Source organism: Ceratosolen solmsi, unplaced genomic scaffold, assembly GCF_000503995.2.
Source record: "Ceratosolen solmsi marchali unplaced genomic scaffold, CerSol_1.0 scaffold10, whole genome shotgun sequence".
In the NCBI taxonomy this organism is placed as follows: domain Eukaryota; kingdom Metazoa; phylum Arthropoda; class Insecta; order Hymenoptera; family Agaonidae; genus Ceratosolen; species Ceratosolen solmsi.
In genome coordinates, this window is record NW_011948412.1 from 24,366,172 (window position 1) to 24,372,171 (window position 6,000).

Sequence of the window (6,000 nt, forward strand, 5' to 3'; positions counted from 1 at the left end):
TTTACATATTTTTATTATAAAATGTATTTATTTAGGAGATAATTAAGATTAGATAATTGTTTAATTGGTATATTTTATTAAAAAATCAGGTAATATTTCAGTTAAAAAATGTAATATGATAAAGATTGAATTCGATTTAAGATTCAATTCGATTGCACTCGATCAATATTAAAACATTGGACACAAAGGTTATCGACAATAGCTTCGATAATAGATAATATAATCGATAATAGATAATTACGTCCTAACTTGTTTCGTAAAATAAGTTCCGGTTATCATCTCGTGCGCGCGATATTAAAAGGAGCATTTATGCATACACGTGATTGGTAGATAACGGTCGCAACAGGAAACATGGGAATGACAAAAAAGCGACCAGACGTGAGCTCGCGTTTTTCTCGCTGTCGCTCGCATTACGGCTTTAGCGAGTGCACTGCCTGTGAGTATGACCTCCCCGTTACACGACGGTAGAGGAGACAACCGACCGGTTTCCCGTCGCTTTTCCCTTATGTCAATAACTGCCGTCCGTCGTTCTTGATTACTTCGTAACTGGAGAGAACTGGGTACGATAAATCAATGTCCATAAAGTGGATCTCGACGTCGATTTAGTGGGCGGCCGCGCATACTTGATATCAGGAATCCACGACAAACCAAAGTATTACTAAAATGCTTTTGCTCTGTAATGCGTCCTAATCCTACTTTTATTGGGTTCTTTTTTAATTTTTGTTACATATATATATTTTATTTTTTAATGCCTAGGCTTGAGAAGTATGAGTAGCAACAATGGTAGAACTCTTTTATGTTTTTTTAAAATCCATGCGAGTGAAATAATATGAATGGCGCATTTAATGAAAATTTTCTCTTCGATTCACTGGTCTAAGGAAATTTTACTTTCTCCAAAAAAATATTAAAATGATTCCTTGCCAACCTATTATAAATATCTATTGTTAATTTTCATAGTATATTCTTTCTCAACAAGCACTATGAACTATTTTAGAATATAATATAATAAATATTAAATTACATCTTTTAATTTTATATTAAAATGACAAATCTTGAAGAAATATATGAATCGAAAATACGCCAAGATATTGAACTTTATTATTTTTATGTTTAGTAGTTAATAAGATACTTATAAGAGTAGAGATAGTAATTAACAAGAGATAGTAATAACTGATATAAAATATAAGGATATGTCTGCTCATACTATGGTGTAAAATAGAATTCGCTGGACAAAATTGCAATAGTTACTCAAAATTATGCTACATGTAAAAATTACAAATTATGGGCACCCGTCTTGTGCACTTGTTTTTCTTTGTAAGCTTAGCAAACAACCATTGTTAATATTGCTTCATTGACTCTTCGAGATAGCTCGCCTTTTTTTCTCACTGCCGAATGTCTTTTTCATTTAATACGGATGGAAGGAACGCCGTATGCGAAATTGAGAAAGATCAAACCGAGGTGGGCCGCGCAGCCAGACGCGACGAAACAATCAATACGCGGGCAGCCGATCACTTTTGGTTTTACAAATAGAAGTTTTACTGATGCTGCTAATGATATTCTTTCAATAATCTTTTATTTATTCGTGCACTTTTGGGCCCTGTTCCACTTCCAGATTACATAATGAATGCAGGCAAAACCATACGGCCTGAATCACTTGTAATATCGGATGATTCGTTGAGTGTTACGTGAATCAAAATAATGATTGACAACTGGAAAGATTTTAAGCTTTGCAAATATTTTTTTATAAATATGCAATTTGAACTTTGAAAAAATCTTTCAATTCCACTCTCATTGTTTCTCCCTTGCTATGCACGTGCGTGCGTATAAATGGAAATAATATCTGAATTATAATTGAAAAAATATCAATCCTGGTAATCCTAGAACATGTCCTAAAACTGTTCATAAAATTTTAGGATATTTATATGCAATCATTTGTAGCGAATATATTAATTTTATATATCTGTTTTAATTATAAATCCATAATTAATATTTAAATATATCTGTGTTATTATAGCTACAGTATCTGTTTATTTTCTGCAGTATTTTAAAAAATTTTATTTGTAAAAATTTTAAAGTACAAAGTTGGCATCTGCATGTCTTTTTGTCCAATATTTTAATTAAATAAAGATAATTAATTCATCTTATTGTATAAATTTCATCGCATTAAGTGCTTAATTACTTCTATCCAAATGTTATATTCATTTATATAATTTCAGCAACTTGTAGAATCTTACTTGTAATTTAGTTATTAATGCTGTTATAAATAATAAAAATTAATACCTATTTTACTCTTGAATATAAAAATTTAAATACAGTTTTTGAAAATATATTCAACATTCAATTGTAAGGAACAAAAACAAGAAGAACCTAAAATTCATTCGCTTTTTGTTTAGTTTCCAAAAGCTTTCTTGCTATTTTTTTTCATAATATGCTCTTAAAAATTGAAGTAGTTTATTACATTATTATGTTCCTTATCAATGTTATAAATAATTTCATCAGAAAACATTAATAATATAATCTTCGATTTCATAAATAGATTTTTACTTTAAAAATCGTTTGCTTAACACATCACGATTAATCAACTTCATATATCTGATAAATTAATTATAACTTACTAAATAAAACACTTTTCATTGAACAAAGGAAATTCATTTTCGGCACGGTAGAAAGTGAAAAAGTATTGTAATAAAGGTAATATCCCTGAAATAGATTAGAAATAAACAAATATGGTTCTTTTCTTAAACTACGAAAATTTTATCATTTTATTATCATTTTTATCATTTATATTTTTATTTGTATCACTTATATTTTTATCATTTTACATGGTCTTGTGAATGCATATAGTGAATAAATTCATTTTGGAAATTAGACGCAGTGACTGTAGTACCTATACCATATACTATAATTAGCTTGATTTCAATATAAAAAAGAACGTAGATTACATTATTACCCAATTAAATAATGAAAAGAAAAAAATTATGCTTGTACAGTTTCAATTTTTTATAAAATTCTGCTTTAACTGTAATGATGCATATCAAGCAATTAATAATTAATGTCAATTAAAATTGAGAATCTAATTTAAAATTGGCTATACAAATTAAAAACTAGAGCAACGCAGAAAAATGTTTACACCTGTAATTGCATGGGCGTATTAGAGCAAACGAAACAAAATATTTATCTGAATTATTAAGCTCATTTCTCGCATAATTCAAACGCACTCACAAAGATTTAAACACGTACGAAGTTGTTTTCCTCATTTCTAATTATTATTCCCATTCTTATTCCATCGCATCACGTACAGAATTTTAAAATGAACTTTCATGCACATCTTGAGTAGGCGGCCAGCGATTGCATTATTACGCATTTTTAAAACAATGATTTTTCGTCCACTGACGCCAATACGCGCATACGGCCAAAACTCAAAACTCCAGTCGCAATCTCGTATATTCTTCGGCCATTTTCTATCTCTCAATCATACCGTGTATTCTTGTGGCAGACAACATAGGCAACGATATAATCTTATATAAAGAAAAATGTATTCGTTCATGCAATTGGGACCGACAATTCGAAAATGGTATATCAAAGAGAAACCGAGTAACGACTGCTGGATCAGTGAACGCGTGTCGTCCTTTCCGCACACTCGATAAACTCTCGCATGGCCGTAATTCTGGCAACACTGTAAATACCTGCGTTTTTGCTCCTTTTTATTATTTTGCAGCTGTGAAACAATTCGTAGTCGTACCAGCGTCATCGAGCCTCGCGTGACTGCTTTTTTTTGAGGTTAATACAAAGACCCACAGGTTCATGAAGCGCACGTTCACGAACTACCGTGCACATATGTGCGCGTGAGAAAAATGCAGCAATTCCTTATCCGTGCATTAACTATCTTACTCTCTCACACACGTACAAATTCTCTTTCTCTCTCGCTCGCTGATTCGTTCTCTCGTCAAACCCCAATCAATAGCTCAAGTCTCGACATTTCATAGCTTGCGAGTATCTCGCCTATCTTTATCCCTGACCCCTAGATATTCTAATAAAGGGCCTAAACTTTAAATATACAAAGCTACGAAGAAGATTAATACAAACTTTGTTTTCCTTTTTCTCACCCCCCTTTTCAGTCAGTCTATCAGTCTGTTTCTTTCTCTCTTTCTTTCTCTCTCTCTCTCTCTCTCTCTCTCTCTCTCCCTCTCTCTCTCTCTCTAAGCATTGAACGTACCGGAAGTCGCTACTAGTCCACCTAACCTAAAAGCGGACCTTCAACGAATGGGTCCCTCTCCCCCCGCAGCCCGCCGCCGGCGTGGCGTTCAACGCATGATGGCGGTGGCCCTGCGCGCAACCGGCGGCGTTGCTCTGATTATCGCATGCTACTACTCGCTCTACAGTTACCTAAACTGGCGGCTCGAGGGTCATTGACGATGGCTGTTGCCGTTATTGTTGGTGATCTCTTCTTCCTGCACCAACCTCATCGACACTTTTCTCCGTCTCGGCCAACAAACAAAAATACACCTTCCTCCACGGACCGTGTCTACAATTTGTACTTGCGGATTCACAATTCAACGCGGCGGCGACACTGACTATTACTTTTTAACAATCTACTTCTGTCTCTCTTTTTCACTTGCTGGCAGTCTGTGGAGGAGGCAAGGACGAGCGACACAAAGTAACACAACGGTTACAGCACGGGTTAGGTGCGTACTAACGAAAACGCGGGAGGACGAGACTACAGCGACGTACATAAGGTTCTCTGGCCGCACGTACGTCGATGCCGATTAGCTACCCCTCCAACCTCCCGCCATTGCACCCGTCGTCGCCGCCACCGCTTTTGACGCTACGGCGAACGAGAGGGGATGCGGACATCCACTACTGGATCAAGAAAGAGCGAAAGCGGAAAAGTGGGAGTAAGCGTCGACGCGCTTGCGCGGTGGTATGTGACCGTCAGTCAGACGAAAGTAAGACGCGTCGTCACGTCGCGTGATCAGCATTACGTCGCCTCTTTGCAAACTCTCATCCTCAACCTAATCAAATAGTCATGTTGGTCATACCTACCATCCCTAGCCTATCATGGAACATAAACGTTTCAATTTCTAACCGATTTAGCATATGTATTTGATTTACACCTCTACTTGTGACCATACACCTTAATTTTTAGTATTATTCGATAATAATGCCAAATTAGAAATTTGAAAATATATTAAAATATTTATAAAATTATATTTAAGGTTCTTATGAAATGTGTTTTAAACGTTTGCAGGATCAAATGAAATCGACAAGTCACAGAATAAATATAAATAAGCGATTATTTTAATTTATCTCATTAAATATAAGACTTTACTTTCAATGAATCGTCCACTAATTATAAATAACAATTTTTTTACGTATCATAAAATAGAACGATTACTTATTAAAGAATAACGAATATTGTATTAATACAGCAGATGATTTTTCTTAATTGATCATATTTTGCTTTGCAGAAAAGAATGTCATTTGAAATGCAATGATACATTGTATCATTGTATTTTAAACAAAAATAATTAAAAGTTTCAATATGCTAATAAATTTTCCTATTTAAATTATTTCGATTTTAATGATATGTAAATGTCATTTCAAAATGAATGCAAACATTTTTCATGATAATTCCATCGAGTCATTCCACAACAGCTTTCTAAAAGCATGTAATGAATTTCATGAAAAAAGTAAAAATCCATATTATACACAAACTTACAATAATTCTATTCATTTAATGACACTACTCGCTCACCGCACGTTTACAAACACACATGCAGGCACACGCACGCAATACTTACAAACTCGCTCGCTTGCGCACCCACTTTGTTCGCCTAATTAAAACAGAATTTCATTACTAACAGATGATAGGTTCAATCGACGTCAATTTACCGTAAGCCTAAGGTCATATATGATTAATTCACCATGGATCTGCTTCATTCCCCGCAGTCATTTGACGTACCGACCCCCACCCTTAACCAACTTGCCCATTTGCCCTTA

At 34.4% G+C, this 6,000-nt stretch overlaps 1 protein-coding gene across 2 annotated transcripts in view; it reads right to left on the reverse strand.

Annotated features, from left to right (window-relative positions):
- mub (poly(rC)-binding protein mub) overlaps positions 1–4,921 on the reverse strand; it is a 50,075-nt gene extending 45,154 nt beyond the window's left edge. Inside the window, exon 1 of one of the 2 annotated variants that reach the window (XM_011500488.1) lies at positions 4,387–4,908. The gene's annotated coding sequence lies outside the window, so the exon portion shown is untranslated. Of the gene's footprint in view, positions 1–4,386 lie in introns of both variants that reach the window. The other variant, XM_011500478.1, reaches the window with a different exon arrangement.
- Positions 4,922–6,000: the final 1,079 nt, after the last annotated feature.